This window comes from Heptranchias perlo, chromosome 12 (assembly GCF_035084215.1).
Source record: "Heptranchias perlo isolate sHepPer1 chromosome 12, sHepPer1.hap1, whole genome shotgun sequence".
Classification (NCBI taxonomy): domain Eukaryota; kingdom Metazoa; phylum Chordata; class Chondrichthyes; order Hexanchiformes; family Hexanchidae; genus Heptranchias; species Heptranchias perlo.
The window spans coordinates 8,573,193-8,592,311 of NC_090336.1; the positions used below are offsets into that span (position 1 = coordinate 8,573,193).

General features: G+C 47.7%; 1 protein-coding gene across 3 annotated transcripts in view; it reads right to left on the reverse strand.

Annotated features, from left to right (window-relative positions):
* Positions 1 to 19,119, reverse strand: part of LOC137327810 (tumor protein p53-inducible protein 11-like) — a 413,617-nt gene that overhangs the window by 382,147 nt on the left and 12,351 nt on the right. The window contains exon 2 of one of the 3 annotated variants that reach the window (XM_067993629.1): positions 13,728 to 13,854. The exons of the other annotated variants lie outside the window; for them this stretch is intronic. The gene's annotated coding sequence lies outside the window, so the exon portion shown is untranslated. The remainder of the gene's footprint in view (positions 1 to 13,727; positions 13,855 to 19,119) is intronic. 3 annotated transcript variants of the gene reach the window in all.

Genomic DNA, 19,119 nt, shown 5'->3' on the forward strand with positions numbered 1-19,119 from the left:
CTGCCTGTTTCCTAACTCGCACCAAGTCTCGTCCATCCATCATCCCTGTGCTCGCTGACCTACATTGGCTCCCGGTCCAGCAATAACTGGATTTTAAAATTCTCAACCTTGTGTTCAACTACCTCCACAGCCTCGTCCCTCCCTAACTCTGTAACCTCCTCCAGCCCTACAACCCTCTGAGCTTTTTGCACTCCTCCAATTCTGGCCTCTTGCGCATCCCCGATTTTAATCACCCCACCATTGGCGGCCGTGCCTTCAGCTGCCTAGGCCCTAAGCTCTGGAATTCCCTCCCTAAACCTCTCCGCCTCTCTACCTCTCTCTCTCCTCCTTTATGACGCTTCTTAAAATCTACCTCTTTGACCACCTGTCCTCATATCTCCTTGTGTGGCTCGGTGTCAAATTTTCTCTGATGACGCCCCAGTGAAGCGCTTTGGGACGTTTTTACTATGTTAAAGGTGTTATATAAATGCAAGTTGTTGTTGTTATATCACTGGGGCTCCATCATCTCCTTCTATTACTAAGCTATGTGTTTGGTACATACTGTACTCCCCAGATTACAATCTTCTAAGTTCAATCACCCTCATGATATTGCTGCTGTATCAATGCTCCCGACTGCAGCAGAAGCCACCAGTTCAGCCACATCCTTCCGAATGTTTCGAGTGAGTACTGATTACGTACATGCACACATCCTGTACTTCCTGATTTGTATCTAAGGTAGGTGGAACGGTGTCACCAAGCATCACTGTGCCACCCTTCTGATCTTCGGATCTTGGCCCTCGCCCAATCTCTTCCCACTCCCAGATGCCACCTTGCAGCTGTGGCCCAATCCTTCCCCAGACTGCCATCCAAAAGGTGGCCTGCAAACCTATCCCCAACCGAAGGTTGTGATGCATCATGTTTTTTAATTGCCGAATGTAGTTGTATTTTCTATTTCGGTGAATAACATTTTATGACTTAAAGCTAATTGTAAACTACAAGAATCCGTCAAACTGCTCACCCCAATAACAAGAATCCATCAAACTGCTAATCTCAATAACAAGAATCCATCAAACTGCTAATCCCAGTAACAAGAATCCATCAAACTGCTAATCTCAATAACAAGAATCCATCAAACTGCTAATCCCAGTAACAAGGATCCATCAAACTGTTAACCCCAATGACAAGAATCCGTCAAACTGCTAATCCCAGTAACAAGAATCCATCAAACTGCTAATCCCAGTAACAAGAATCCATCAAACTGCTAATCTCAATAACAAGAATCCATCAAACTGCTAATCCCAGTAACAAGGATCCATCAAACTGTTAACCCCAATGACAAGAATCCGTCAAACTGCTAATCCCAATAACAAGAATCCATCAAACTGTTAACCCCAATGACAAGAATCCGTCAAACTGCTAATCCCAGTAACAAGAATCCATCAAACTGCTAATCCCAGTAACAAGAATCCATCAAACTGCTAATCTCAATAACAAGAATCCATCAAACTGCTAATCCCAGTAACAAGGATCCATCAAACTGTTAACCCCAATGACAAGAATCCGTCAAACTGCTAATCCCAATAACAAGAATCCATCAAACTGTTAACCCCAATGACAAGAATCCGTCAAACTGCTAATCCCAATAACAAGAATCCATCAAACTGCTAATCCCAATAACAAGAATCCATCAATCTGCTAACCCCAATAACAAGAATCCATCAAACTGCTAATCCCAATAACAAGAATCCATCAAACTGCTAATCCCAATAACAAGAATCCATCAAACTGCTAATCCCAGTAACAAGAATCCATCAAACTGCTAACCCCAATAACAAGGATCCATCAAACTGCTAAGCCAAATAACAAGAATCCATCAAACTGCTAATCCCAATAACAAGAATCCATCAAACTGCTAATCCCAATAACAAGAATCCATCAAACTGCTAACCCCAATAACAAGGATCCATCAAACTGCTAAGCCCAATAACAAGAATCCATCAAACTGCTAATCCCAATAACAAGAATCCATCAAACTGCTAATCCCAGTAACAAGAATCCATCAAACTGCTAATCCCAATAACAAGAATCCATCAAACTGCTAATCCCAGTAACAAGGATCCATCAAACTGCTAATCCCAATAACAAGAATCCATCAAACTGCTAATCCCAGTAACAAGAATCCATCAAACTGCTAATCACAATAACAAGGATTCATCAAACTGCTAACCCCAGTAACAAGGATCCATCAAACTGCTAACCCTAAAGAAACTAAACGTTTTTAGAAAGAAAAAGTAATTAACACCAGTAAGGAAGAGGAACGGAACACAAGCTGTGATAATTAGAACCTATAGATCTGCTCTAAGGAAGGGAAGATAAGACTGTCTAGATTGACAGTACTTTGTCATAAACAAATGGGACATAAATAGAGCTAACCATCCAAGTGGAGGGCTGCCAGGCTCTTGTCCTTCTGAAGGAAGGAACATCTAAAGATCATTTGACAGCATGAGCAGACAGGCCCGACAGAGGGGTTCACTTCTGCTTAAACCAGTGCTATCGATCCCTTTACTAAACTTTTATTGGTTGCTGATCTTTCGTTTGGGGAGAGACCACCATACAAAGATGAAAGAAGACTTCACTTCTGATCACAAGATTCTCTGTTTATTGATCAGTGAAACACATACACTGATCTAACGGTCTGTAATTGATGAGCATTAACTATCTAAAGGAACCTCTAGGTTTCTGCATCCTCTGTTCTCGGACTCCTTCTTCGAAAGCTGGATTATTATTAGTTAAGTGACGTTCTATTATCTGACAGGTTTAGAGCTAGTAATGAACAACACCATGCATGACCCAAAGGCCAGTCGGCAGCCTTGGCCCGATCTCTCCCCGTGCTGCCACCCACGATTTAATCACTGGCCTGTAGCCCTGGCTGGAGCACTAGGCCAATCTACCACCTTGTACACAGGTAAAGAGACCGAGACAGGAGGAGAGAACCAGAGAAAGAGAGGGAGACGTGTAAGACAGACAGAAAACTGGAGAAAGAGGCATGAGCGAAGGAGCACGCGCACACGCACACACACACGCGCACACACACGCACACACACGCACATACACACGCGCACACACACATGCACACGCACGCACGCACACACACACACACACACACACACACAGATGTGATACGAAGACAACAAATAGGTAAGAGAGACATATCCTCCTCAACCATGAGCAATGCCATGGGAGATCAGCTGTCCCTGCATACAAACGCCTTATTGTGGGCTTGTCTCTTTCGACACCCAGTGACTGTCTAGTCCTGCTATGTGGCTCCTGCACATCTCACCGACTTAATATGTTCACACCTGATTGATTTCCAATCAATCTCATTTAGGTTCCGTGTCCTCCACCTGCCCCCATTTCGTTAAAATGATTCTCGATAGTTGCCTCATGTTCCTCACAAGTCTCACTCTTCTTGCTTGGTTTTGGTGCAGCTTTTGATCCTGAAAAGATTCCCAGAACTTTTCAAACTCCTTTTTAAAAAAAAAATACTTAAATCAGGTTTTGCACAACTAACTCTGCACTAACCGTGCCGTTTAAGACAGAAAGTAGTTCCTAAATTACTGACGCTTCGGCACTCAGTGAACTTCTCCCATCCTCCACTTTCCTTCTCCCATCCTCCCCCTTCCTTCTCCCATCCTCCCCCTTCCTTCTCCCATCCTCCACTTTCCTTCTCCCATCCTCCCCCTTCCTTCTCCCACCCTCTCCCCTTCAGGAAGGAGGCATTGCTGGATCTGGTTCTGGGGAATGAGGTGGGCCAAGTGGAGCAAGTGTCAGTGGGGGAACATTTAGAGAACAGTGATCATGGTATCATAAGGTTTAGATTTGTTATGGAAAAGAACAAGGAGCAATCTAGAGTAAAAATACTCAATTGAAGGAGGGCCAATTTCACTGGACTGAGAACAGATCTGGCCCGGGTAAATTGTATCAAAGATTGGCAGGCAAAACTGTAATCTTACAATGGGCAGCCTTTAAAGAGGAGATGGTTCGGGTACAGTCTAGGTACATTCCCACAAGGGAGAAAGGTAGGGCAACCAAAGCCAGAGCTCCATGGATGATGAAAGAGATAGAGAGTAAGATGAAGCAGAAAAGGGGGCGTATGACAGATGTCAGGTTGATAATACAAGTGAGAACCAGGCTGAATATAGAAAGTTCAGAGAAGTGAAAAAGGAAATAAGAGGGGCAAAGAGAGAGTATGAGAATAGACTGGCAACTAACATAAAAGGGAATCCAAAAGTCTTCTGTAGGAATATAAATAGTAAACGGGTAGTAAGAGGAGAGGTTGGGACCGATTAGGGACCAAAAAGAAAATTTATGCATGGCGGCAGAGGGCATGGCTAAGGTACTAAATGAGTACTTTACATTTGTCTTTACCAAGGAAGAAGATGCTGCCAAATCCACAGTAAAAGAAGAGGTAGAATTAATAAAGAGGAGGTACTGGAAAGACTGGCTGTACTTAAAAGTAAATAAGTCACCCGGTCCGGATGGGATGTATTCTAGGTTGCTGAGGGAAGTAAGGGTGGAAATTGCGGAGGTACTGGCCGTAATCTTCCCATCCTCCTTAGATACTGGGGTGGTGCCAGAGGACTGGAGAATTGCAAATGCTACACCCACGTTCAAAAAAGGGTAAACCCGGCAAATAAAGGCCAGTCAGTTTAACCTCGGTGGTGGGGAAGCTTTTAAAAAAGATAATCCGGCACAGAATTAGCAGTCACTTGGACGAGTGTGGATTAATTAAGGAAAGCCAGCATGGATTTGTTAATGGCAAATCGTGTTTAACCAACTTGATTGAGATATTGATGAGGTAACACGTTGAACCTTTATAAAACACTGTTTCAGCCACAACTGGAGTATTGTGTCCAGTTCTGGGCACCGCACTTTAGGAAGGATGTGAAGGCCTTAGAGGGGGTGCAGAAAAGATTTACGAGAACGTTTCCGGGATGAGGGACTTCAGTTACCTGGATAGATTGGAGAAGCTGGGGTTGTTCTTACAGCAGAGAAGGTTGAGAGGAGATTTGATAGAAGTGTTCAAAATCATGAAGGGTTTGGATAAAGTAAATAAAGAGAAACTGTTCCCATTGGCGGAAGGGTCGAAAATCAGACAACACAGATTTAGGGTGATTGGCGAGTAGTTATGATCTGGAATGCGCTGCCTGAAAGGGTGGTGGAAGCAGATTCAATCATGGCTTTCAAAAAGGAATTGGATCAATACTTGAAGGGAAAAAATTTGCAGGGCTACGGGGAAGAGCGGGGAATGGGACTAACTGGATTGTTCTTACAAAGAGCCGATAGTCCGAATGGCTTCCTTCTGTGCAGTAACCATTCTATGATTCTATGATTCATTCTCTTATCCACCCCCCTTCATTCTCCCATTCTTCCCCATCCTTCTCTCATCTTCCCCCTTCCTTCTCTCATCCTCCACCCTTCCTTCTCTTGTGTCCAAATTTTTTTTATTCATTCATGGGATGTGGGCGTCGCTGGCGAAGCCAGCATTTATTGCCCATCCCTAATTGCCCTTGAGAAGGTGGTGGTGAGCCGCCTTCTTGAACCGCTGCAGTCCGTGTGGTGACGGTTCTCCCACAGTGCTGTTAGGAAGGGAGTTCCAGGATTTTGACCCAGCGACGATGAAGGAATGGCGATATATTTCCAAGTCGGGATGGTGTGTGACTTGGAGGGGAACGTGCAGGTGGTGTTGTTCCCATGTGCCTGCTGCCCTTGTCCTTCTAGGTGGTAGAGGTGGAGAGTTTGGGAGGTGCTGTCGAAGAAGCCTTGGTGAGTTGCTGCAGTGCATCCTGTGGATGGTACACACTGCAGCCACGGTGCGCTGGTGGTGAAGGGAGTGAATGTTTAGGGTGGTGGATGGGGTGCCAATCAAGCGGGCTGTGTTGTCCTGAATGGTGTCGAGCTCCTTGAGTGTTGTTGGAGCTGCACTCATCCAGGCAAGTGGAAAGAATTCCATCACACTCCTGCCGTGCCTTTTAGATGGTGGAAAGGCTTTGGGGAGTCAGGAGGTGAGTCACTCGCCGCAGAATACCCAGCCTCTGACCTACTCTTGTCGCCACAGTATTTATATGGCTGGTCCAGTTAAGTTTCTGGTCAATGGTGACCCCCCCAGGATGTTGATGGTGGGGGATTCGGCGATGGTAATGCCGTTGAATGTCAAGGGGAGGTGGTTAGACTCTCTCTTGTTGGAGATGGTCATTGCCTGGCACTTGTCTGGCGCGAATGTTACTTGCCACTTATGAGCCCAAGCCTGGATGTTGTCCAGGTCTTGCTGCATGCGGGCTCGGACTGCTTCATTATTTGAGGGGTTGCGAATGGAACTGAACACTGTGCAATCATCAGCGAACATCCCCATTTCTGACTTTATGATGGAGGGAAGGTCATTGATGGAGCAGCTGAAGATGGTTGGGCCTAGGACACTGCCCCGAGGAACTCCTGCGATGATGTCCTAGGGCTGAGATGATTGGCTTCGAACAACCACTACCATCTTCCTTTGTGTTAGGTATGACTCCAGCCACTGGAGAGTTTTCTCCCTGATTCCCATTGACTTCAATTTTACTAGGACTCCTTGGTGCTACACTCGGTCAAATGCTGCCTTGATGTCAAGGGCAACCCAATTCTGGGCACCACAGTTTAAGAAGGATGTCAAGGCCTTGGAGAAGCTGCAGAGGAGATTTACTAAAATGGTACGAGGGATGCGGGATTTCAGTTACATGGAGAGACGAGAGAAGCTGGGGTTGTTCTCCTTAGAGCAGAGAAGGGAAAGAGGAGATTTAATAGAGGTGTTCAAAATCATGAAGGATTTTGATGGAGTAAATAAGGAGAAACTGTTTCCAGTGACAGAGGGGTCGGTAACCAGAGGGCACAGATTTAAGGTAATTGGTAAAAGAACCAGAGGTGAGATGAGGAGAAATGTTTTTAAGCAGTGAGTTGTAATGATCTGGAATGCAATGTCTGAAAGGATGGTGGAAGCAGATTCAATAGTAACTTTCAAAAGGGACTGAATAAATATTTGAAGGGGAAAATTTTGCAGGGTTATGGGGAAAGAGCAGGGGAATGGGACTAATTGGACAGCTCTTTCAAAGAGGCGGCACAGGCATGGTGGGCCGAATGGCCTCCTTCTGTGCTCTATCATTCTGTGATTCTATGATTCCTGCCAGAATCCAGATCAAGTGGACCTGAGGCCTGTTATTTTCTCGAGCTGGACCATTTCCCAGTGAGGAGTGGATCCAGGTGTTGGGTGAGGAGGTCTGGCCTCATTCCCAGAATGCCAGTCAGCATTTAGAGGCTCTAGTTAGTTTGTGCTCCCCTCCCCAAGTGTGAATCTAGTGGGATCTCCAGAGCCAGATGCAGTCGGCAATCGATCAGCTCCCAGACAGGCTTAATTTAGCAAGGACCTCAGCTTGATGGGAACCTCCAACCAGTAATCAATGGATATAATGTAACGTTAGAGCACCACCCGCCCACAGGCTGCACAGCCACTCTTCCCAGCCGTGACAGCAGACAGTACATGTAATGCCTTCAGTGCCCTTCCCAGTCTCCAAGACACTGGCCTGCTTTGTGTATCTTCAGCCACCATTACCCTAGGAAGGACTTCCTTCCATAGATGGCTGCTGGGACATATTTAGACACCAAATAGGTGAGGAGGGGAGACAACCTCTTCACTCAGTGCCTTAGGGCTCCACACCAACAATAGGTTTCATTTGGAGATGTCGTGAGACACTGCCCGTGGATCTGGTTAACAGTGTCACTGTTGTTGATGAGTCTGAACTCCAGTCGCTCCCTCTCTCTCAACAGAATATTGATTGACCAACTCAGGTCAGCCTCCCTTTAAACCAAGATTAAAGTCGGCCCTACCCTCTCCTGTAAATACCAGAGTCCTCCTCCCATACACGGACATGGTGGAAGTAGCTGGGAGCGACAGGTGGACATCATTTGATCTCCGGCACCAGGTGACCACCTGTTGCCAGGAGCAGGTATTCTGAGAGGGAACTGAACAATGGATGGGCGACCCACCGGGCCTGCTGCGGCCGGCTCAAACATGTGCTGGACAAGCTGCACACCCGCCGACAGCCGGGACTCGGACACTTTGGGCTTTTTAAACTTCCAATGCTAAATATCACCAAACCCGCCGACACCATCACCACAGCTCGATATCACCAAACCATCACCACAGCTCGATATCACCAAACCATCACCACAGCTCGATATCACCAAACCCACCGACACCATCACCACAGCTCGATATCACCAAACCATCAACACAGCTCGATATCACCAAACCATCACCACAGCTCGATATCACCAAACCATCACCACAGCTCGATATCACCAAACCATCACCACAGCTCGATATCACCAAACCATCACCACAGCTCGATATCACCAAACCATCACCACAGCTCGATATCACCAAACCCACCGACACCATCACCACAGCTCGATTTCACCAAACCATCACCACAGCTCAATATCACCAAACCATCACCACAGCTCGATATCACCAAACCATCACCACAGCTCAATATCACCAAACCATCACCACAGCTCGATATCACCAAACCACCGATAACATCACCACAGCTCAATATCACCAAACCACCGATAACATCACCACAGCTCGATATCACCAAACCATCGACACCATCACCACAGCTCGATATCACCAAACCACCGACACCATAACCACAGCTCCATATCACCAAACCATCGACACCATCACCACAGCTCGATATCACCAAACCACCGACACCATAACCACAGCTCCATATCACCAAACCATCGACACCATCACCACAGCTCAATATCACCAAACCACCGATAACATCACCACAGCTCGAAATCACCAAACCACCGATAACATCACCACAGCTCGATATCATCAAACCATCGACAATATCACCACAGCTCGATATCACCAAACCACCGATAACATCACCACAGCTCGAAATCACCAAACCACCGATAACATCACCACAGCTCGATATCATCAAACCACGGATAACATCACCACAGCTCGATATCACCAAACCACCGATAACATCACCACAGTTCAATGTCACCAAATCACCGACACCATCACCACAGCTCGATATCACCAAATCACCGACACCATCACCACAGCTCAATATCACCAAATCACTGACACCATCACCACAGCTCAATATCACCAAATCACCGACACCATCACCACAGCTCGATATCACCAAATCACCGACACCATCACCACAGCTCAATATTACCAAATCACCGATAACATCGCCACAGCTTGATATCACCAAATCACCAACACCATCACCACAGCTCAATATCACCAAATCACCGATAACATCACCACAGCTCAATATCACCAAATCACCAACACCATCACCACAGCTCAATATTACCAAATCACCGACACCATCACCACAGCTCAATATCACCAAACCATCGACACCATCACCACAGCTCAATACCACCAAATCACCGACACCATCACCACAGCTCAATATCACCAAATCACCGACACCATCACCACAGCTCAATATCACCAAATCACCGATAACATCACCACAGCTCAATATCACCAAACCCACCGACACCATCACCACAGCTCAATATCACCAAATCACCGACACCATCACCACAGCTCAATATCACCAAATCACCGATAACATCACCACAGCTCAATATCACCAAATCACCAACACCATCACCACAGCTCAATATCACCAAATCACCGACACCATCACCACAGCTCAATATCACCAAATCACCGATAACATCACCACAGCTCGATATCACCAAATCACCAACACCATCACCACAGCTCAATATCACCAAATCACCGATAACATCACCACAGCTCAATATCACCAAATCACCGATAACATCACCACAGCTCGATATCACCAAATCACCGACACCATCACCACAGCTCAATGTCACCAAATCACCGACACCATCACCACAGCTCAATATCACCAAACCACCGATAACATCACCACAGCTCAATATCACCAAATCACCGACACCATCACCACAGCTCAATATCACCAAATCACCAACACCATCACCACAGCTCAATATCACCGATAACATCACCACAGCTCAATATCACCAAATCACCGACACCATCACCACAGCTCAATATCACCAAATCACCGACACCATCACCACAGCTCAATATCACCAAATCACCGACACCATCACCACAGCTCAATGTCACCAAATCACCGACACCATCACCACAGCTCAATATCACCAAATCACCGATAACATCACCACAGCTCAATATCACCAAACCCACCGACACCATCACCACAGCTCAATATCACCAAATCACCGACACCATCACCACAGCTTAATATCACCAAATCACCGATAACATCACCACAGCTCGCACGGTTTTCAGACATTGCAAAACCGTCTTGCACGAGACATACAGCAAAAATCAGGACTGACATCACACTGGCTGAATTACAGTCCCTCAGGCCCCTTAGTTCGGTGTGTGAGGGTGTGATCAACACAAGAATACCTCCCAGTAACCTGCCGGTACATGCTTACTGTACACCGATACTTGGCCCTTCACCAGCTGCACCAGACAGTGTGGGCAGGCTCACAATGCTGTAACCGAGCTTAGTCAACATATTGACACTGATACCGCTGGGCAAACACAGCTTTGTCCAGACATCCTCCTGGTTCCTCTCCTCAAATTGCTGCCTTCACTAGTGACAGTCATGTAACCCCCCCAGTACTTGATCCCAGCTCAGAATGCTTCCAGACATAGTCCACGTTTAGGATAAAGTCTCGAATTGTGCTGCTCACTCCCACAATAACACCTTACTGAAATCCCATAAATACACTTCTGATTGGCGGTGTTCCTGTACCAATACTGAATGTGCCTGTACTGAATTCCTTGGTGCATTTTTTTAAACCACATGCATTAACCTGCTCATTTTAAATGGGCTAAATCACACAAAGGAATTTCGTGCAAGTGCATAATGCAATCAGATGGTACAGCACTAGTTGAAACAAGTGTGCAATTCCTTTGCTCCACTATTGGCAGCCGTGCCTTCAGCTGCCTAGGCCCTAAGCCCTGGAATTCCCTCCCCAAACCTCTCCGCCTCTCCACCTCACCCTCTCTCCTCTTTTAAGACGCTCCTTAAAACTTACCTCTTTGACCAAGCTTTCGGTGACCTGCCCTGATATCTCCTTCTTTGGCTCAATGTCAATTTTTGTCTGATTATGCTCCTGTGAAGCGCCTTAGGACGTTTTAATACTTTAAAGGCGGCATATAAATGCAAGTTGTTGCTGTTGAAACATATCGCCTAGTGACACCGGTCATCACCAGACCAGCCCCACACCAACAGGGCCTCGCAGTAACGGTCTTGGGTGTGAGCCTGTCGATTTGTCTGATTTAACCCAGCCATGGATTCTGGCAAAACCCCTCGAGACCACGCACATGTAGAAAGTGCAGCGTGTCCACAGTTGCTAAAATTACTGTCTGCAGCAGTGAGGAGCCTGGGCCCAGTTTACACAGCCAACACACATCGCTTCCAAGAAACAAATAAATCTGTAATTTCCCCAATAAAAACAAAATAAGAAAGGACTTGCATCTGTAAAGTGCCTTTCACGACCTCAGGACACCCCACAGCTCCTTACAGCCAATCAAGTACTTTTTGAAGTGTGGGAGACGCAGCAGCCAACTTGTGCACAACAAGGTCACACAACCAGCAATGTAATGAGTGATACGTGTTGATAATACTCCCCTGCTCTTAGTATCATAGTAGCTACAGCAGAGGAGGAGGCCATTCGCCCCAGCGTGCCTGTGCCGGCCCTTTGAAAGAGCTGTCCAATGAGTCCCACTCCCCTGCTCTTTCCCCATAGCCCTGTAATTTTTTTCCCCTCAAGTATTTATCTAATTCCCTTTTGAAAGTTACAATTGAATCTGCTTCCACCACCCTTTCAGGCAGTGCATTCCCGATCATTACAACACACTGCGTAAAAAAAATGTTTCATCGTGTCTCCTCTGGTTCTTTTGCCGATCACTTTAAATCTGGGTCCTCTGGTTACCGACCCTCTGCCACTGGAAACAGTTTCTCCTTGTTTACTCTGTCAAAAGCGTTCATGATTTTGAACAGCTCTATCAAATCTCCCCTTAACCTTCTCTGTTCTAAGGAAAACAGTCCCAGTTTCTCCAGTCTCTCCACATAACTGAAGTCCCTCATCCCTGGCACCATTCCAGTGAATCTCTTCTGCACCCTCTCTTTCATAAAGTGTGTTGCCCAGAGTTGAACACAATACTCGAGCTGAGGCTTAACCAGTGTTTTATAAAGTGCTTTTGTACTCTCTGCCTCTATTAATAAAGCCCAGGATCCCATAGGCTTTTTCAACACCCTTCTCAACTTGTCCTGCCAACTTCTGAACTATTCTTTACTCCAGTGCCATTTGTCTCTCCCAGTTCTCTGTGCACCTTGTTTCTCCTCTCTAATGTTTCATCCTGGTGCCCATCCCCCAGCTAAATTAGTTTAAACCCTCCCCCACAGCACTAGTTAACCTCCCCGTGAGGACATTGATCCCAGCTCTGTTGAGGTGCAAACCATCCATCTTGAACAGATCTCTCCTGCCCCAGAACTGGTCCCAATGCCCCAGGAATCTGAAGGCCTCCCTCCTGCACCATTTCTTCAGCAATGTGTTAACCTGTCTTATCCCACTATTCCTATACTCACTAGCACGTGATACTAGGAGTAATCCAGAGATTACTACCTTTGAGGCCCTGCTTTTTAACTTCCTCCCTAGCTCCTGAAACTCTGACTGCAGGACCTTGATCCATTTCCATCCTATGTCATTGGTTCCCACATGGACCACGACTTCTGGCTGTTCCCCTTCCCCTCAAAATGTCCTGCACCCTCTCACTGATGTCCTTTACTCTGGCACCAGTGAAGCAGCACACCATGCAGGACTCACGTTGGCAGTTGCAGAAACGCTGTCTATCCCCCTGACTATTGAATCCCCTATAACAACTGCATTTCTTTTGCCCCCCTGTGCAGCCGAGTCTCCCACGGTGCTGTGGATTTGCTCCTGACTGCACTCCCCCAAATTGTCAACAGCCTCACTGGTATTCAACACTGAATACCGGTTTGTGAGTGCCACACTCCCACGGGACAACTGCACTGCCTGTCTGTTCCTCCTAGTCTGTCTGGTGGTCACCCACTCCTTCTCTGTCTGAACTCTCTGTAGCTGTGGGTTGACCACCTCCTGAAACGTGCTATCCACAAAACTCTCAGCTTTCCATATTCACTGTAGTGACGCCAGCTGTCAAAACTCTGAGCTTGAGCTCGAGCAGTTGGCAGCGCTTCCTGCACATTGCGGTTTTCCAGGACACACACATTGTCCTGGAGTTCCCACATGGCACAGGATGTGCATGCCATGAACCCCAGCTGCCCTGCCATGTTAACTAACAGTTATTTAAACTCTTTGTTTAGCTTTAAGGCACTTTACTGCTTATCTGACATTAAAGCACTAATCAACCACTAAAAAACACTAATCAATGAACTAAATACTTACTGACTTACCCTCACCACTCCTCCTTGCCTTGATTTGATTCCTCGTCTGACTCCCTTTATGCTCCGCTCAGTCTTAGTCTATAGTTCTTTAGTTTAAATCACTGAGCACCTCCTTCCCCTTCTGAACCTGATTCCCACACTCACCAAATTCCCAGCTGAATGTCCTCACTCTGTTAGCGCTTCACTCCGTTACAGGTTCAATCTCTGTCTTTCCCAACCTCTGCGCTCAAGCTCTTCTTGGAAATAGGGCCATGCGATCTTTTACGTCCACCTGAGAGGGCAAGTAGGGCCTCAGTTTAATGTCTCATCTGAAAGCTGGCACCTCCGACAGTCCGGAAGTCCCACAGTCCTGCACTGGTGTGTCAGCCTAGATTTTGCGCTCATATCTCTGAGTGAGACTTGAATCCACAACCTTCTGACTCAGAGGCAAGAATGCTGCCCACTGAGACTCTGCTGTGCCAGAAAGCAGCATCAACCTTTTGTTTTATTCGTTCATGGGATGTGGGCGTCGCTGGCGAGGCCGGCATTTATTGCCCATCCCTAATTGCCCTTGAGAAGGTGGTGGTGAGCCGTCTTCTTGAACCGCTGCAGTCCGTGTGGTGAAGGTTCTCCCACAGTGCTGTTAGGAAGGGAGTTCCAGGATTTTGACCCAGCGACGATGAAGGAACGGCGATATATTTCCAAGTCGGGATGATGTGTGACTTGGAGGGGAACGTGCAGGTGGTGCTGTTCCCATGTGCCTGCTGCCCGTGTCCTTCTAGGTGGGAGAGGTCGCGGGTTTGGGAGGTGCTGTCGAAGAAGCCTTGGCGAGTTGCTGCAGTGCATCCTGTGGATGGTACACACTGCAGACACAGTGCGCCGGTGGTGAAGGGAGTGAATGTTTAGGGTACAATTTCAACACCGATGGCCGTTCCAGTCCAAGTACACCCCCTCCCCCCTCACTTGCTTACTGTTCCAGGTTAGACTACAGTTTTCAGAAGCAGATTGAGTCAAATATTAACCAAAACTTGTGCCCTTAGTCAGGATGGCACGAGTGATAGAAGCAGTGTTCTGACACACTATGGGCCATTAAATCCCCACATTATGTCACCTGGAAAGAATTTTTAGCTGATCAAGTGATGCGGGTTTAAATCAAAACTCTGAAAGCAATTCTTTTGCCTTTGTCTTGGGGCCTGATTTAACACCGCATACACACAACCGCTGTCCAGGTTTAGACACATTTCTATTGGAGCTTCCCGGCCTAGCCAGGCTCCCGGAGAGAAATCCAAGTTAATTGCATCAGGGATTGTCCCCTGACTTTGAAATGCAAAATGTCAGTGACTGGGGAAATAGATGACGGCATTCTCTGTAGCTTACTTCAGCTTCATGCTGGTGTCTACTCCTTTCAACCCTTTATTTCCACATCGAGTGGGGGAGACCGAATTCCTCGGGGGGAGTGGTCAAAGACTCTGACTGAAGGAGGCTAAAATGGACTTTGGAACACTTGTTGTTTTTCAGTCAGCACAAAATCATGTTCAAGTTAAGCGTCATATTGCAGCGTCCTCTTGTTTCTGCATATATCTAATTCTTGGAATAAATGGCCCTCTTCCTGGGCTGTACGATTCTACGAGTCAAATCTTTATTTCTGTTAATGGCTACCTTCTATATCAAGGTGTCGGCCGTGTCTTTGTGGTGACACTCTTGCCTCTGAAATCACGAAGGCTGTGGCCTTAAGCCCCACTCCAGAGGCTTGAGCACATAATCCAGGCTGACCCTCCAGTGCAGTACTGAGGGAGTGCTGCACTGTTGGAGGCGTTGTCTTTCAGGTGAGATGTTAAACCAGGGCCCTGTCTGGCTTCTCAGGTGGATTTAAAAGGTCACATGGCACTATTTTGAACAAGAGCAGGAGAGTTCTCCCCAGTGTCCTGGCCAATATTTATCCCTCACCCAACATCACTGAAACAGATGATCTGGTCATTATCTCATTGCTGTTTGTGGGATCTTGCTGTGCGTGAATTGGCTGCTGCATGTCCTACATTACAACAGTGACTGCACTTCTAAATTACTAATTAGTTGTAAAGTGCTTTGGGGCTTCCTTAGGTCATCAATGGCTCTATAAAAATACAAGTCTTTCTTTCTATTAATCACTGAATATATTCCATATGGACAGGATTCAATCAGAGGGAGTTTCTTATGGTTCAGTAGTCTGAGTAACAATCCTTACTGAAGGGCTGAATGCTCGAGACCTGCAGGCTGACCTTTACAAGCAGCAGCATCCGGTGCTGCCAGTGGTAAATGCAGCACAAGTCAGCAACAAGGCCCTTACAAAAAGGAAACCAAACACTCTCAAGTGTGCAAAACCAGTGCAGTGTGCTGTGGGCCGCAGGTGAAGTCCACAGGGCTCCCCGCTCAATAGTGACAGAGCTTCAACGAAACAACACCAAGTCATTAGGGTTGAGGAGCCCTGCCCAAACTACCATTGTGTTGACAAGGAGGACTGTCTCTTTAAAACTCCCGATTCTCCTCGGGTGATGATGCTGGTTCCTGGCCTCCATCGTTTGAAGCTGAAAATGTTGACGTCTCTGTGCTGTTTGTGCCACTGATCTTCAAAAGGCTCAGCTCATTGTTTCCAGTAAATGAGGGGGAGGAGAGACATTAGGGGCTCTCGAACAAACCTCAGAGTGGCTACACCTGTTACAAAAAAGGACCTTGGCTCTAAAGGTCAGCCTGTGCTGGTCTATGTCAGGGTAACAGCTCTCTCCCTCCCTCACACTCCCTCACTCACTCATTCTCTCACTCTCACGCTCTCGCTCGCTCTCTCACTCATTCTCTCACTCTCACGCTCTCGCTCGCTCTCTCACTCATTCTCTCACTCTCACGCTCTCTCTCGCTCTCTCACTCACATGCTCTCTCTCGCTCTCTCACTCATTCTCTCACTCTCACGCTCTCTCTCGCTCTCTCACTCACTCTCACTCTCACACTCTCGCTCGCTCTCTCACTCATTCTCTCACTCTCACGCTCTCGCTCGCTCTCTCACTAATTCTCTCACTCTCACGCTCTCTCTCGCTCTCTCACTCATTCTCTCACTCTCACGCTCTCGCTCGCTCTCTCACTCATTCTCTCACTCTCACGCTCTCGCTCGCTCTCTCACTCATTCTCTCACTCTCACGCTCTCTCTCGCTCTCTCACTCTCATGCTCTCTCTCGCTCTCTCACTCATTCTCTCACTCTCGCTCTCACGCTCTCTCTCGCTCTCTCACTCACTCTCACGCTCTCACACTCTCACGCTCTCGCTCGCTCTCTCACTCATTCTCTCACTCTCACGCTCTCGCTCGCTCTCTCACTAATTCTCTCACTCTCACGCTCTCTCTCGCTCTCTCACTCATTCTCTCACTCTCACGCTCTCGCTCGCTCTCTCACTCATTCTCTCACTCTCACGCTCTCGCTCGCTCTCTCACTCATTCTCTCACTCTCACGCTCTCTCTCGCTCTCTCACTCATTCTCTCACTCTCACGCTCTCTCTCGCTCTCTCACTCTCATGCTCTCTCTCGCTCTCTCACTCATTCTCTCACTCTCACGCTCTCTCTCGCTCTCTCACTCACTCTCACGCTCTCTCACTCTCATGCTCTCTCTCGCTCTCACTCATTCTCTCACTCTCACGCTCTCTCTCGCTCTCTCACTCATTCTCTCACTCTCTCGCTCTCTCACTCACTCTCACGCTCTCTCACTCTCACGCTCTCTCTCGCTCTCTCACTCATTCTCTCACTCTCACGCTCTCTCACTCTCATGCTCACTCTCGCTCTCTCACTAATTCTCTCACTCTCACGCTCTCTCTCGCTCTCGCACTCATTCTCTCACTCTCACGCTCTCTCTCGCTCTCTCACTCATTCTCTCACTCTCACGCTCTCTCTCGCTCTCTCACGCATTCTCTCACTCTCACGCTCTCTCTCGCTCTCACTCATTCTCTCACTCTCACGCTCTCTCTCGCTCTCTCACTCATTCACTCTCTCGCACTCTCACTCACTCTCACGCTCTCTCACTCTCACGCTCTCTCTCGCTCTCTCTCGCTCTCTCACTCATTCTCTCACTCTCACGCTCTCTCACTCTCATGCTCACTCTCGCTCTCTCACTAATTCTCTCACTCTCACGCTCTCTCTCGCTCTCGCACTCATTCTCTCACTCTCACGCTCTCTCTCGCTCTCTCACTCATTCTCTCACTCTCACGCTCTCTCTCGCTCTCTCACGCATTCTCTCACTCTCACGCTCTCTCTCGCTCTCTCACTCATTCTCTCACTCTCTCGCTCTCTCACTCATTCTCTCACTCTCACGCTCTCTCACTCTCACGCTCTCTCTCGCTCTCTCACTCATTCTCTCACTCTCACGCTCTCTCACTCTCATGCTCTCTCTCGCTCTCGCACTCATTCTCTCACTCTCACGCTCTCTCTCGCTCTCTCACTCATTCTCTCACTCTCACGCTCTCTCTCGCTCTCTCACGCATTCTCTCACTCTCATGCTCTCTCTCGCTCTCACTCATTCTCTCACTCTCACGCTCTCTCTCGCTCTCTCACTCATTCTCTCACTCTCTCACTCACTCTCACGCTCTCTCACTCTCACGCTCTCTCTCGCTCTCTCACTCATTCTCTCACTCTCACGCTCTCTCACTCTCATGCTCACTCTCGCTCTCTCACTAATTCTCTCACTCTCACGCTCTCTCTCGCTCTCGCACTCATTCTCTCACTCTCACGCTCTCTCTCGCTCTCTCACTCATTCTCTCACTCTCACGCTCTCTCTCGCTCTCTCACGCATTCTCTCACTCTCACGCTCTCTCTCGCTCTCTCACTCATTCTCTCACTCTCACGCTCTCTCTCGCTCTCTCACTCATTCTCTCACTCTCACGCTCTCTCACTTATTCTCTCACTCTCACGCTCTCTCGCTCTCTCACTCATTCTCATTCTCTCACTCTCACGCTCTCTCACTCTCACGCTCTCTCTCGCTCTCTCACTCATTCTCTCACTCTCATGCTCTCTCGCTCTCTCACTCATTCTCTCACTCTCACGCTCTCTCTCGCTCTCTCACTCATTCTCTCACTCTCACGCTCTCTCTCGCTCTCTCACTCATTCTCTCACTCTCACGCTCTCTCTCGCTCTCTCACTCATTCTCTCACTCTCACGCTCTCTCGCTCTCTCATTCATTCTCTCACTCTCACTCATTCTCTCACTCTCACGCTCTCTCTCGCTCTCACACTCTCTCTCGCTCTCACTCATTCTCTCACTCTCACGCTCTCTCTCGCTCTCTCACTCATTCTCTCACTCTCACGCTCTCTCTCGCTCTCTCACTCATTCTCTCACTCTCACGCTCTCTCTCGCTCTCTCACTCATTCTCTCACTCTCACGCTCTCTCTCGCTCTCTCACTCATTCTCTCACTCTCACGCTCTCTCGCTCTCTCACTCATTCTCTCACTCTCACTCATTCTCTCACTCTCACGCTCTCTCTCGCTCTCACACTCTCTCTCGCTCTCACTCATTCTCTCACTCTCACGCTCTCTCTCGCTCTCTCAC